The sequence below is a fragment of the Formica exsecta genome, unplaced genomic scaffold (genome assembly GCF_003651465.1).
Source record: "Formica exsecta isolate Colony F162 unplaced genomic scaffold, ASM365146v1 scaffold930, whole genome shotgun sequence".
Lineage (NCBI taxonomy): Eukaryota > Metazoa > Arthropoda > Insecta > Hymenoptera > Formicidae > Formica > Formica exsecta.
Window position 1 is genome coordinate 15,866 of NW_021853697.1, and position 16,191 is coordinate 32,056.

General features: G+C 38.8%; 1 pseudogene; it reads left to right on the forward strand.

Moving 5' to 3' along the window:
* The first annotated feature begins 8,785 nt into the window (after window positions 1–8,785).
* LOC115245229 lies at window positions 8,786–10,477 on the forward strand (annotated as a pseudogene).
* Window positions 10,478–16,191: the final 5,714 nt, after the last annotated feature.

Genomic DNA, 16,191 nt, shown 5'->3' on the forward strand with positions numbered 1-16,191 from the left:
TATGCTCTAGTTTCCTGTTTGTATCATATATCCTCTCAATTTTTGTTTCCGAAAAGTTTGTCTCGCCTTTCAGTTTCCATTTGTTTATTTCAAGGCGTAATGCGCTCTTAAGATACCGCTAATCTCTATTTACGATGAAAGAAAAGAATCGTGGAGTCCGCCGGACGTAACAATATATATATATACATATAAGTTGTTGTTTTTCAAATATAAGTTGTTGGTTTTCAATTTTGTGGCTTTAGAGTTTAGATCGTAATTTATTAGGTGTACAAATAAATAATCCAAATTTCTTTAAGCAGTTAAAAAATTAATTTTAAAATCAATTGATTTTCCCGCTTTTATGTAGTATTAACATATAGCTATTAAAAATAACATTTAGTTTGGCGAAAGTACCAACATAACTTTAAAAAATATTCAGTTTATTCAGTAGAATAAAAAATGGCAACAGATAAAGTACATGTCCGACACTGTACTCTTTACGAACTCTAACAAGGAAAAAATGCTGCAAAAGCATGCAAATCAATTTGTTCCTTTTTCGGAAAAGGTGTTATATCGTACGATGCGCATTTTGGTTTAGACGGTTTGAAAACGGCGATTTTAGTCTGATCGATAAACAATGCCCAATCAGTGGATGAGATACAAAAATGACTTGACAATTTTATTATGTCCAAAGACACAGCATTTTTCCGAGATGGAATTTATCAGCTGCCTAAAAGATGGCTTAAAGTTATAAAAAGCAACGGCGAATACTCTTTGATATAAAAATTTGATTTGCTTTCTTTTAAAATAAACCTTGAATTTCGTTGAAAAATTTGGATTATTCATTTGTACACCTAATAAATTATAATCTAAACTCTAAAGCCACAATATTGAAAACCAACAACTTATATTTGAAAAACAACAACTTATATGTATATATATATATTGTTACGTCCGGCGGACTCCACGATTCTTTTCTTTCATCGTAAATAGAGATTAGCGGTATCTTAAGAGCGCATTACGCCTTGAAATAAACAAATGGAAACTGAAAGGCGAGACAAACTTTTCGGAAACAAAAATTGAGAGGATATATGATACAAACATTTGATTAATTGTAAGTCACCAAAATTTGTTTACTTATCGCAAACAAATCAAAGATTTAGAAAAAAAGAAAAATTTCAATAGAAATACTAACCTCATCTTCCTGCCTGTCGTTGCTCACAGAGTAATAAAACGGCTTATTCTCATATGTATTCGTCATGTTTCCGATTCGCAGCGATATTTTTCTCTCCTGAAAAATCGTAACATTTCAAAGAGAATAATATATCGTATATACAATCTTGCAATCAGTTAGAGACACAGACTTTTATCAGACTTCACAGACTTCTATTAAACATATATTTTCAGCCTCTTCTAGCTTTCTTCAACCGTCAAACCGTCAAATCTTATAATCGAGCTTATGGTTCTCCAGTATCTTTTAACAAGTATATATATGTATATATATGTAAATGCGCAATGCGCCCAGTATTAGTGTTTAATATTAAAGACTATGCAATCAGAAATATATATATAGTTGATGTGACGTTGAACTAATATCGAAAAATATATATTGAATAATAATAGCAGTAGGCTCAGAGTACTAACAATTAAGGAAAAACTGGCAAATAAGGCACGGGTATTGATGCATAAACTTATTATTTTAAATTTTAGTAATAAATGTGTATTGAAAATATACGTTTCGGACCGTTATTGGTCCATCTTTAGTATAGATATAAATATATACAAATTACATTGGTATTTTAAAACTTGACATACACAATATTTATTGTTGCAATCAAATTTTTAATTAAAATTGATAATTAAAAAAGAAGGCTCACTAAAAACCGCGTAGAATCTGTACAAATTAGTAGACAAAATCTAAACGCCATCACCAAACATACATCTGTTAGTGATTTACAATATAATACGAGGGGCAGTCAAATATAAACCGAACTTTTTCCAAAACTTTTTATTCGATCAACATATTTCCTTCGCACACCCAAATCATTTTTTTACATAGTTTTCACTAATATCTAAGCACTTCTGCCGGATTGTGTGTATGTGTGTGCGTGTGCGTGTGCGTGTGCGTGTGCGTGTGCGTGTGCGTGTGTGTGTGTGTGCGTGCGGTGTGTGTGTGTGTGTGTGTGTGTGTGTGTGTGTGTGTGTGTGTGTGTGTGTGTGTGTGTGTGTGTGTGTGTGTGTGTGTGTGTGTGTGTGTGTGTGTGTGTGTGTGTGTGTGTGTGTGTGTGTGTGTGTGTGTGTGTGTGTGTGTGTGTGTGTGTGTGTGTGTGTGTGTGTGTGTGTGTGTGTGTGTGTGTGTGTGTGTGTGTGTGTGTGTGTGTGTGTGTGTGTGTGTGTGTGTGTGTGTGTGTGTGTGTGTGTGTGTGTGTGTGTGTGTGTGTGTGTGTGTGTGTGTGTGTGTGTGTGTGTGTGTGTGTGTGTGTGTGTGTGTGTGTGTGTGTGTGTGTGTGTGTGTGTGTGTGTGTGTGTGTGTGTGTGTGTGTGTGTGTGTGTGTGTGTGTGTGTGTGTGTGTGTGTGTGTGTGTGTGTGTGTGTGTGTGTGTGTGTGTGTGTGTGTGTGTGTGTGTGTGTGTGTGTGTGTGTGTGTGTGTGTGTGTGTGTGTGTGTGTGTGTGTGTGTGTGTGTGTGTGTGTGTGTGTGTGTGTGTGTGTGTGTGTGTGTGTGTGTGTGTGTGTGTGTGTGTGTGTGTGTGTGTGTGTGTGTGTGTGTGTGTGTGTGTGTGTGTGTGTGTGTGTGTGTGTGTGTGTGTGTGTGTGTGTGTGTGTGTGTGTGTGTGTGTGTGTGTGTGTGTGTGTGTGTGTGTGTGTGTGTGTGTGTGTGTGTGTGTGTGTGTGTGTGTGTGTGTGTGTGTGTGTGTGTGTGTGTGTGTGTGTGTGTGTGTGTGTGTGTGTGTGTGTGTGTGTGTGTGTGTGTGTGTGTGTGTGTGTGTGTGTGTGTGTGTGTGTGTGTGTGTGTGTGTGTGTGTGTGTGTGTGTGTGTGTGTGTGTGTGTGTGTGTGTGTGTGTGTGTGTGTGTGTGTGTGTGTGTGTGTGTGTGTGTGTGTGTGTGTGTGTGTGTGTGTGTGTGTGTGTGTGTGTGTGTGTGTGTGTGTGTGTGTGTGTGTGTGTGTGTGTGTGTGTGTGTGTGTGTGTGTGTGTGTGTGTGTGTGTGTGTGTGTGTGTGTGTGTGTGTGTGTGTGTGTGTGTGTGTGTGTGTGTGTGTGTGTGTGTGTGTGTGTGTGTGTGTGTGTGTGTGTGTGTGTGTGTGTGTGTGTGTGTGTGTGTGTGTGTGTGTGTGTGTGTGTGTGTGTGTGTGTGTGTGTGTGTGTGTGTGTGTGTGTGTGTGTGTGTGTGTGTGTGTGTGTGTGTGTGTGTGTGTGTGTGTGTGTGTGTGTGTGTGTGTGTGTGTGTGTGTGTGTGTGTGTGTGTGTGTGTGTGTGTGTGTGTGTGTGTGTGTGTGTGTGTGTGTGTGTGTGTGTGTGTGTGTGTGTGTGTGTGTGTGTGTGTGTGTGTGTGTGTGTGTGTGTGTGTGTGTGTGTGTGTGTGTGTGTGTGTGTGTGTGTGTGTGTGTGTGTGTGTGTGTGTGTGTGTGTGTGTGTGTGTGTGTGTGTGTGTGTGTGTGTGTGTGTGTGTGTGTGTGTGTGTGTGTGTGTGTGTGTGTGTGTGTGTGTGTGTGTGTGTGTGTGTGTGTGTGTGTGTGTGTGTGTGTGTGTGTGTGTGTGTGTGTGTGTGTGTGTGTGTGTGTGTGTGTGTGTGTGTGTGTGTGTGTGTGTGTGTGTGTGTGTGTGTGTGTGTGTGTGTGTGTGTGTGTGTGTGTGTGTGTGTGTGTGTGTGTGTGTGTGTGTGTGTGTGTGTGTGTGTGTGTGTGTGTGTGTGTGTGTGTGTGTGTGTGTGTGTGTGTGTGTGTGTGTGTGTGTGTGTGTGTGTGTGTGTGTGTGTGTGTGTGTGTGTGTGTGTGTGTGTGTGTGTGTGTGTGTGTGTGTGTGTGTGTGTGTGTGTGTGTGTGTGTGTGTGTGTGTGTGTGTGTGTGTGTGTGTGTGTGTGTGTGTGTGTGTGTGTGTGTGTGTGTGTGTGTGTGTGTGTGTGTGTGTGTGTGTGTGTGTGTGTGTGTGTGTGTGTGTGTGTGTGTGTGTGTGTGTGTGTGTGTGTGTGTGTGTGTGTGTGTGTGTGTGTGTGTGTGTGTGTGTGTGTGTGTGTGTGTGTGTGTGTGTGTGTGTGTGTGTGTGTGTGTGTGTGTGTGTGTGTGTGTGTGTGTGTGTGTGTGTGTGTGTGTGTGTGTGTGTGTGTGTGTGTGTGTGTGTGTGTGTGTGTGTGTGTGTGTGTGTGTGTGTGTGTGTGTGTGTGTGTGTGTGTGTGTGTGTGTGTGTGTGTGTGTGTGTGTGTGTGTGTGTGTGTGTGTGTGTGTGTGTGTGTGTGTGTGTGTGTGTGTGTGTGTGTGTGTGTGTGTGTGTGTGTGTGTGTGTGTGTGTGTGTGTGTGTGTGTGTGTGTGTGTGTGTGTGTGTGTGTGTGTGTGTGTGTGTGTGTGTGTGTGTGTGTGTGTGTGTGTGTGTGTGTGTGTGTGTGTGTGTGTGTGTGTGTGTGTGTGTGTGTGTGTGTGTGTGTGTGTGTGTGTGTGTGTGTGTGTGTGTGTGTGTGTGTGTGTGTGTGTGTGTGTGTGTGTGTGTGTGTGTGTGTGTGTGTGTGTGTGTGTGTGTGTGTGTGTGTGTGTGTGTGTGTGTGTGTGTGTGTGTGTGTGTGTGTGTGTGTGTGTGTGAATGCACGCGATCATGAAACTATAGATAATAGAATATATAGATTCGGATATGATGAAAGTAAATTCAACAACAGTGTCCAAAATTGAAACATTAAATTTCGTGTCTAAAATTCACCGGCGAGCGTCGCTGTTATATTCAAACGATTACCTCGAAAAACAAAACACGAGCGAGAACAAACAGCGTCGCGGTCACCCGCTCGGTGCGTGATCGCGTTATTCTTATAGTGAAAAACCGTGACAAACACCTGGTTCTAGCGTACGCTTTATTTAATTATATTATTTATTTGTTTATATACATACCTTTCACTATTCGTCTTCCTTTCTCCTTCGTTCTCCCTTCTATATCTTCTCTCTTCCTCTTTTCTCTTTTGCCTATTCTTTAACTTTATTTTCTTTAATTTTTTTTTTTATAAATTGTCAAATAATCTGTCAGAATTTGTATGAAAGTTTGAACAGAATCGTACACACCAAAATATTGGACATTTACTGTTCTTGATCGTGAATTTACACTCTTTATATATCTTCTATTTTACCCCTTCCCATTATATATAAGTATTTGGTGTTTATGTAAAATGTAAATGAGACGAGACCTCTTTTCGGGACGAAAAATGCGTTACTCCACTCCACAGCGTTACCCGCGTGATCGGCGACTGTCGAGCTCGAGCCTCGAACGATAGTACGAGCGGGGATCGTAGACTTTGCCCACAGACTTCTATGGGTGCTTTCCATTTAGTGACTCAAGTCGACACAAGCATCATTCTATCTTTGTTGTTCACTGGTATTGAAAGAAGATAGAATGATACTTGTGTCGACTTGAGTCACTAAATGGAAAGCACCCTATATAGGGTGTTTTCCGAAATGCGCTGAAAGTACTGACAGTACTGTTTTCGCGTTCCGAAAATGTTTTCAGCATGCTGCAAGAGAATAATAATTACTACCTTTTTAAAGAAAATAGGTCCTAGGGAATTGCTGACTTCCGGCTGATTTTGCACATATTCCCGAGATAGTGCGAGTTCAGTAATGCATATGGCGGTTGGCAGTTTCGTAAAACGTGAACGAAATATTGAATCGAAAAAGAAGGAAATATCTAAAAAAAGTGTCAAAAAATCTTCATCATCCGAAAATGACGAACTTTGGCAATAATTCTCAATAAAGTTTGTCATATTTTGTATACTAGTTAATTGTGTTTAATTTTTTCATTTTATTGTCGCTTTCACTCCTTTTTAAATAGGTTAGGTATCGCTCTATATTTTTTCGTCTTTTTTTCTACTGCTTTTTATATTGCAAATGCGTTCCGCATTTTCATTGCTGCCACAGTCTACTAATAATTTCGGAACGACTGAAATACGCTGATTTCAGCAGCAATACTGTCAGTACTTTCAGCGCATTTTAAAAGACACCCATAATATACTCACAGACTTCTATATCATATACTAGACTGCTAACACGGCAATATTTTATATAAGAACATGTGAAGCCAACGCAGTCTTTTACAATTGAGCAGAATATCGATAAGAATTCGATATTCGATCAAGTCATGTCATGCAAACGTCATTCATTCATTCAAACGTCATTTATTCATTTTTTAAACGTATATGTTTAAAACATTTTAAAAAGTAAAAATAAATTAAGAATATCAAGTGTATATATAGTGCACATATCCTCTATAAAAAAAGTCATTTGTACCGAGAAGTGTGCGTTTTGAGTCGATATGTATCGCACGTATTGTTGCCATTTTACCGCGTGTCTGATTGGTTGTCGAGTTGCGCGGCGAGCTTGTTGTATTTACGCTTGCTTCACTCGTGTCGTTTGACAGTTTGACAGTTTATGTCTTTTGACAGTTTGACAGTTAAAGAAAATAGAGTTAAAGAAAACAAAGTTAAATATATTTAATTAATATAGAGAGAAAAAGGAAGAAGAAAAGACGAATAAAAGAGAGAGAAAAAGAGTCATAAAAATCTTATTTTAAATAAAGAAGCAATTCTCTCTGAGAGAAAGAGAGAGAGAGAGAGAGAATCTAATATCAGGTAATAATATTGTTTAGTATTATTAAATATAATTGTTAAATGTTATTAAGAAATATTATCAAAAATTTATCGTGAGTGGGGTTAGTAAATATTCATTGATATTTATTCATGGATTTGAAAAATATATTTAAAGAATATTTAAAATTGCATGTTTGATTGATGTTTGATGATGTGAATCGAATATGGTCGAATGAGTGAGAGAGAGGGGGGAGAGGGGGGAAAGGAGAGGAGAGGAGAGGAGAGGAGAGAGAGAGAGAGAGAGAGAGGGAGAGGGAGAGTATTAAAGAGAGAGAGAGAGAAGGAAAAGAGGAGGAGAAGAAATATAATATTAGGTAATAATTTTGTTCAATATTATTAATTATATAGTTAAATATTATTAATAAATATTGTTAAATGTTATTAATATTATTTATGTAATTTCATTTTAAGAGAGAAAATATAGAGAGAAAGAGGAAGAAGGAAAGACGAATAAAAAAGAGAGAGACAGAAGGGGGGGGGAGAGAAAGAGAGAGAGAGAGAGTTAAAATGAAAGAAGAAGTATAAGCAAAAGAGAGGGAGAGAAAGAGATAAAGAGATAGAAAGAAAAAAAAGAGAATTATCATAATATCAGGTAATATTGTTCAGTATTATTAAATATATTGTTAAAAATTATTAAAAAATATTATCAAAAATTTATCGTGAGTGGGGTTAGTAAATATTCATTGATATTTATTCTTGGATTTGGAAAATATTTTTAAAATATATTTAAAATTGCATGTTTGATTGATGTTTGATGATGTAAATCGAATGTGGTCGAGTGAGTAAGAGAGCGTGAGGGGGGGAGGGAAGAGAGAGGGGGTGGAGAGGAAAGAGAGAGAGAAAGAGAGAGAGAGAGAAAAAAAGAAGGAGGAAGGAAGGGAGGGAGAGAGGGAGAGAGAGAGGGAGGGAGGGAGGGGAGAGAGAGAGAAAATTAACAAAGAAAAAGTATAAGCAAAAAAGAGGGAGGGAGACAAAAGGAAAAAGGTGGAGAATAAATATAATATCAGGTAATAATATTGTTCAGTATTATTAAATATATCGTTAAATATTATTAAGAAATATTATTAAAAATTATTAATATTATTTAATTTATTCAATTTTAAAAGAGTGAGAGAAAGAGAGGAAAAAAGAGCGAAGGCAAAAATAGGATAGTTTATTTAAAATTAAAGAAGAGGAAGAATAATCAAGAGAGAGAGAGAGAGAGGGGAGTTGTGGGAGAGGGAGTGAGGAGGGGGAGAGAGCTGTTGAGGGAGAGTGAGAGATTTTTGCAGAGATAGAAAAAGGGTTAGCCTAGTCAGAGCAAGATCGAATTATCCGAAAATCAAGATGCCTACTCATATTGAAAGTGGCATCCTCATTTCAGGTAATTATGCCGATCTCGAGCGACCGCGATAGAACCAATCTTGATATTTGTAATGCATCAATATTTTTCCAGGCCGTCTGCCTGAATCTTCGAACTGAGGAGTTAAAGAAAACAAATTGAGGAATTTAAGAAAAAATTGAGAAAAACAGATGCATATCTAGCGGGACCTTAGGTCGACGGGCGATTTGTCTTTCCGGCCGCCGGCTTTATATTGATGATTTGGAAAATGTTCGCGAAATTACGCGATACCGAATTCGTGCCAATCATCTTCGAGAACGTGTGGTTCCAGCGCATTACCTTCCTACCAGAGAAAAAAACGTTTTTGATAACCCTTCTTGAAGAAAAGTGCGATTTCGAGATTCGCGAAGCCGACGATGTTGTCGTCAGCAAATATCCGCGTTTCCGAGACCATCGAGAAAAATCAGCTGAATCTGCTTCCGCTTCTGATGTTCACCGAGCTTTTATTGAATAGTGAGGACGTTTATAAGGAATTAAAACTGCGCGAATACGAATACAATGGTATTTTTAAAGGGATAAAATTCACTGACACTTCCATCACCGTTGGCGAGTTACTGGTTCCACGAATGGTCCTCGTACATGGATAACATGTTTCAGTTTAAAATATTATCTAGCGACCGGAGATTTGTATACGGATCGAAGATCCGATACGCCGCGATCGATCCCGTTCTTTATAAACGATTGATCAATGAATTACCGAAGGATGACGGATTGCCAGCGTATCATTATAAAAACATCGATATTGTCAAATCGATTCCGAATTCAGAGGTTTAAAATCTATCATATCTCAGAGACAACAGATTGCAATTAGACATAAGTACGAACATTACGTCTTTGTGTCATACGAAAATCCGCGCAACTTACTCTCGAAGATTCTATGACAGAAAAGATACACGCACTCACTATACTGTTACAAATCGTGTGAGAACATAACGACGTCGAGAATCAAGACCGTGCAAATCGCGAGCAATCGAGCCGCGAATAGCCTCATGACGCCACTTCTATTCGATATTCTCTATTGCGAGCCCTTAGTCACCAGAAGTATTTACTACAGAATTTTAACGAACCTCGTCGTGACTTCAGAAAGCGAACCGAAATCTCGGATAAACGATTTCGAGCGAAAATTCGCAATATAAGATACACATTTTTCAATATGTATATGCAATTTCTATAAATGCAAATTTCATTATATCGTGTCTTTTTTTACATGCACAGTTTTAAATGAATGTGAACATATCATTTCTGTTGTTTTACGGTTGATCTACAGATGGCCGACAGTTTCGCATGCGATTACATAAGTTACAACGAAATGAACGTTAATGTTAATCTAGCGACAGGGGATGCAAACGATACATTCCCAGTTCAGAATATATATCTCATCATAGCGGCGGAAGGTCTCTCTGACCGATCTTGCATCATTCTCAAAAATTTGGCGGCCGCCTTAAGTTCTAATTGTTTTATTCTTCTAGAGGAGACTGTCACGACACAACTTGAAGACCATACTAACAGAGGCAAATTTGATATTGGCCGGTAAACAAATCGACTCTTCGGGAAAAAGTTACCTTTTGTTGAAAACACGAAGGGAGAAGAGAGAACCAATCGTAATACAAATCTCGGAAAAAGATTTTTCATTGCTAGAAAATGTGAAAGCGAGGTTGAAAAAATTTGACAACGAAGGTCAAGAAATGTTTTTTATATCCCAAGGCAAAGAAAAAACTTGGTAAAATTACAAAAGAAATTATAAACAAATGTGCTTATATACATGCTTATATATGTATAATAATTTTTGTAATAATAAAATTTAAAAAACATCTTTAATTTTTAAAAGTATTTATTTAAAAATAATCTTTTTTCGTGCTTTATTCGAGAATTTATCAGCGGACTTGTTACTTTTCATTCGCAGGTTTAGTCGGATTCATGACCTGCATTCGGCGCGAGATCGCAAACAAGCGTTACGTTTTCATCCAGGAGGCTAATGCTTCCAAATTCGATTTATTCTCGCAATTATATGCGGATCAATTGAAGAAAGGACTAATGGCTAATGTGTTGAAGGAAGGTCAATGGGGAAGTTATCGGCACTTGCGCATGGATTGGCATAACGACGTGCGAATAGAGCACGCCTATGTGAAAATACTGACAACGGGAGATTTGAATAGCCTGAAATGAATTCAAATTCCATTAACGTATCACACCAAATATCTAAATACACTCTGCAGCGTGTACTATGCGTCGTTAAACTTCAGGCAAGTTTCGACGAACGTTTCTTACTCTCTCGGCTAAATACATCAGAATAATATTATTACGTCCGCGGATTGACTTCGATATCTCGAAGTGTCACTCACTCGCACTCAATTTACTCGCGTTCGAAATAATAATTCTTTTTTATAAAACTAAGTGGATGTTATGAACTAAGTAACTCTAATTATAACTGATAACACCAGAACAGGACACAGAACAAAGAGATATATTAACAAATGTAAATGCCCGTGATGTACGTCCGCACGGCAAAACGGCTGTCATAAGTAGAGATCGAAGTGTATATAGGTGAGGTTCGTTCGCTATCTTTCTGTTGCGTGCCCATAAATGAAATTTGTGGAAAATACTATAAAAACGTGCACGCAGACAAGCTGAAACACTCATCATATCAAGCCCCTTTCATATAAAATCCCCACTCCGGGCTTGAACCAGGAAAAATATAACAACGATAGACTCAAAAATATACCAGTCAGTAGCAAGCGAACCATAACGATATGGAACCTTCCTTACCAATCGTCATTGTCGCCTTATACTTCCCGCATCATATGGATGATATGCTATGACTGTAGAAATAACGGACTCAATATTACCTCCTTATCACTACTGGATATAGAAGAATGCGAAATTGATAACATCAAACCCAACAAGATGGAGGTATACGTCCAACTCTTGCAACTCTCAGACTGCGACCATACTCAAGCCATCCAGTGCAAAATTGAAATGGACTGTACGATCTACTATTGCGGAATGCACTCCCACATCTCCATTGTTCAAGGAGGACGACGACTGTATATTCAAGAAATGAACGACTCCATCTGTGTAAAACTGCAGAATTCTATCGCCATAACATCAGCAGAGCATCTTGCAAAACCTCAAAAGGAACAGCACTAATATGCGATCCATTTCGCTTGCGGGTTCCTTATCCGTAGACGGACGATGCTCTGGAACCGAATACAATGATGCAACTTTGGAACCTGGGAGGACGTCGTGGTACAAGTCGTTATCAAGGTTACCCTACGAGACTTGGAAGCTTCTATCAACCGAGCAATGAACGAAGTAATCCTCTCAACAAGCATTCAAAGCTTTAACAGGCGAATGCCTAAACGCCGATGGATCTGAAAGATATTGGATTATCGCCCCGATGGATAGTTACCACTATCTGTTGAAGTCAACAGATACGATGTCCTTTACGAAGAAATAGTCAGCAAACTAAGGAAAACTAAATTAGCCAAGGGAAACTACACTACGCTTACTGTCTATAAAGATTATCTAGTCTATCTACTATCAAAACAAAAAACACTATCAGGAAAAGAACCTATCAACAAAAGAAACTATCTTTGCTCTCAAAAAAACAACAGAACTCAATCTTTGTCGATATAGATTATTATAAACAGAACACCCAAAGCTATCTATTCTAGGAACACAACATGGCAGAGCCTTCAAAATTTGAACGAAAATATCCGTAAACAACTGATATACTTTCATATGTTAACTCCAAATTTCTTTACGTAGAAAAACATATCAAAACCCAGCTTACACAATTATATAGAGACATAATGAAACTAAAATACGCACTAGAGAAACAAGTATTACGAAATGCCCTTTCTCTCGCAAGCATAACAGTGGAATCACCACCAACCAATAGCACTACCAACAATACAGTTGTTAACCAAACCAATATGAAAATACATCAGTCCCTCTCCACTAGCGGGATTTATATTAGTGAAGACTATGACCGCTTCCGTGATCACATCATGTTCTCCATGGATAAACCATCCATGTTAAATACGATCGCAAGGAGTACCATAGAACAGGAAATTTCTGCAGAAAGCTTTTCCATGCTAAATCTACTGAACGAGAAGTCACTCAATCAAATAGCCGAGAGCGCCAACGCATGTATTTGATAGGGGTTTATGATCTTCAGCTCAGAAAGCGCAAGAGTACTTGATATTCATGGCTATAAGATTCGTGAAACTAGTAATAGATATGATTATTATAGATATGCACTTCATTCGATCTATGGATGGAGTCTACATCAGCTGGGAGCCATCTGGATGTCGGTACAAAACCTGCTTTTGTACTTAAGATCGGAATCAAGAGAAGAGACAACGGCAGAAACCATCGCCCTACCAACCCCCTCCAATACTCGAAGTTATATACCCCAAAACTCCGACAACAGAAGACTCGGCTCTACAAACCGTAGTGAATCATACAACTGAAGTGCGTAGAGACTTCAAAGAACTCCGAAGACTGTTAGATGAGAAGTATAAGACAAGAAATAAAACTAAGTCAGCGTTAAACATAGAAATCTCATTTACTTGTATAATATAATAATAACTTATTCTGTAAGAATTATATAAGGAAAATGTTGAAACATGATTCATAATTTTCTTGTAAGAGGAAAGATATCATATTCCGTCACAATTGAAAATTTTTTTCTCTTTAATTTTCTCACAAACAGCTAAAAATATTTTGTTATTTTAGCGCGGTTTAAAAAGCGCGCGAGCCATGACACTTTACTTCCCCTAGTTCCGAAGCGCGGCGCCTCCGTTGTGCGCCTCAACTCTATACTGGAACGCGCCTTCCCATATAAGCCTGGCGTAAACATGCAGGATAACAAAGAGAGCATTACGTGATCTTTTGTCTCTTTTCTACTTAGGCTCTTGAAAGCCGTCATTTTTGTTAATACAATTACCTGTAGAAGTTTGGTTGATATCAATCGTGCATGTATATGTATAGTCGACACCACTGTCACCATAGATTTTTGTGGGTGATTGTACCACTGAAAAAGAAGACCTACAACAGAAAGAGACAAAAGATCACATAATGCCCTCTTTATCATCCCGCATCTGAAATAGCATGGTGTTTTCCATATGTATAAAGTTCACTGAGCGTGCCATCCGACTACAGCGCGTTTCCCTACTATAGCGCGCCTTCCCACTCTCAGGTGACTAGATAGTGGGCACTATGGTGAGTCAAAACGAACTCCTACTGCACGGCCACTGGCGCCAGATCCCCTGCTGTGTGTCTGTCTGGTTACCCCACTACTGCTGTCAGTCTGCGACAAAAAAGGGGGTAGAAGTAGGGGGAAGAAACCGTGGACGTTTACGAGGGATTTTTGTTCTTTTGTCTTTATTTTTTTATTTTTTTATTTATTTATGCAAGAATATATTTATATATTCGGCAAACAAGCCATCTCGATGTGTGGAGCGATTGAATTGGCTAACTTTGTATTGCTAAATCTCACTTACTGCCGTCACGAGATAACCCTTTTCAATTGCCTTACGTAATTCGCAAGATATCCACGTACCCTCGAATTTACGCTCATTATCGTTGTCGTGTGTATGTTATGATATCTGCGAAAATGTTTCGTAACAACTACGACATAAGGCGAAAAGCAATTTTCCTCGCACACGATACGGGAATAAAGGGTGGAACAAATTGCATGATAGAAGCACTGTACAACGTATGAGGCCTTCAAGCAAATCAAAATTATAATTTGGAGCCATACCAATTAAAGCAGAACATTCTTCACCGACGTAAATATTAGGAGTCCGGAAAGTGTCCATCTTCAATACATATGGGTATAAAGAACATATATCCACATATTGTATTTTTTCCGTACCCGTAACTTCGTATCGAATCGCGATATTTCCCGTGTGTCCGCAGAGAAACGCATCGCGAGGATCGAGCAGCGATGTTTCCACCATCGGATGGTTTTCAAGATATTCGTGCATTTCACGATCAATAAAAATTTTTATATCCCGATCGAAAGCGCATTCCTACTTTTCCGTTATTATGTACCCCCGTTGTCGAAGTCGCCATGAGATCACGAGAGTTCGCTCGTAACGTGAGTCAATCATATATTCGTGATCCGTTGCTGAAGAAAGCGCTCTATTGCGATTCATAGAGAAGCAAGACGGATATCCGTGCCAAAAACATTCGTGAAATTGCAGGATGTGGCGGTGTGTCGTCTCCACATTAGTTGTCTCATAATGTCCGTCGACGAATGTGCCATCAATCGTGCGATATTCACGCGCACGCCCCACATAGTTTATCGGATAGCCGATTCGCGCTCCACCCATACCAATCATTGTAGAGCTTTATGTGAATAATTGCTCGCTTTTCTGTAACCACCTGGAGGAATAACGTCTATCTCCTTTTTGCGCAAAAAGTTTTTATGAGAAACTGTCATACACGTTGAGGCAATAGTCGTGCATTCCTTGAACGGACATACATTTCCACGATCAATAAAAATTTTTCTGAAAGTTAGGCATGCTCGTCAAAGAATATCAACGTCGGTATGATAATGACGAACGATCTCGCATTGAAAATTGAATACGGTGTTTTTTCGCGTCATGTCTGTATGCCATGCAAGAAAGCGTTCGCGCTCCGCTGTCTTCATGTTTTCAGGAGAATAAAAATGCACTGCGGGTAACGGTCCGACATACGATTGATTTTCAACACTTAAATAAATACGGAAAATGCCTTTATCTGCTGAGTCCTTTAGTCCAAAAGCTATCGATAAATCGGATAAGTGCATTGGCATATAATTAGCACTGTCGATGAATTTTGTATTTCCTACCAATAACATTATAATTTTTGTACCGTTCAAAATTAATTTCTTCTCTAAATTATTCCGATTTTCTACGATGTGTTGAAGGATAAACTGCGCTTCGAACGCTTTCGCATTATGCGCTATGCATATGATCCGTTTGAAACATTTTCTCCTTCGCGTTGCGAAATCGACAAATTGTTTCACTGGATCATGATCGGAATATGAATTCAGGTATCCCGCACCAACGATACCTCACGGACATATCGTTTTCCTGCGAGCATACTTCGCAAATCTGTTGCGCCACGCAGAGAGTAGGAATGTGTTTTTTCACAGTTGTCGTACCTTCGAACGTTTCATCTTGTCATCGCGTTTCAAAATCGTAAAATACGAATACTACACGGCCCTTTTTGCGCTCATTTACCGCTTGATCAACACATTTTTTACTCGTCGTTGTAGTGCGCGTTCCCGATATCACCGTAACCATCGTCTATATATATATTATAATATTTTACAGATAATTTTATCGTGTTCGGGCTTTGGTAGCGACGGAAAATCCTTTCAGATCTTGATATATAACCTGCGCTCGCCCACGTAAAATTATTATAATGCATATTTACCGAAGACTGATAATATGACGTATTATATATATTTATATATATATATATATAGGTTATATCTTCCGGAAGTGAAGCCCCCCCCGTAAGGGGGGCGGAACCCACTGTGTGCACGCATATACTTTACAAAGCAAAGCGAAGTCCGCCCCACAATTGTTGTGTGGATGAGAAAGTATATGCGTGGACGCAGGGGGCTCCACTATAAAAAAACTAAACACATAGGTTTGCGTTGAACCCACTGCGTCCACGCATATACTTTCTCATCCATGTAACAATTGTGGGGCGGACTTTGCTGCCTCTCCTATTCTGCACAATTACCAAAAATTGCCCTTCCCCGCTTACGCATTTAATAAATAATTATCCGCTATAAACAAACTAGACATATAGGTTTGCGTTGAACCTCGCTTTGCGTGGAAAGTAAAAAAACCCAAAGAGCTTCGTTTCTGGAAATGTAAAGAAACACTTTTTTCACGTCTGATCTACATAAATACAATGTAAACAACCTTTATTTTTCTTTATTTTATAATAGAAAAATCATTAAAATTGTGAAATCATAACTTTAAATA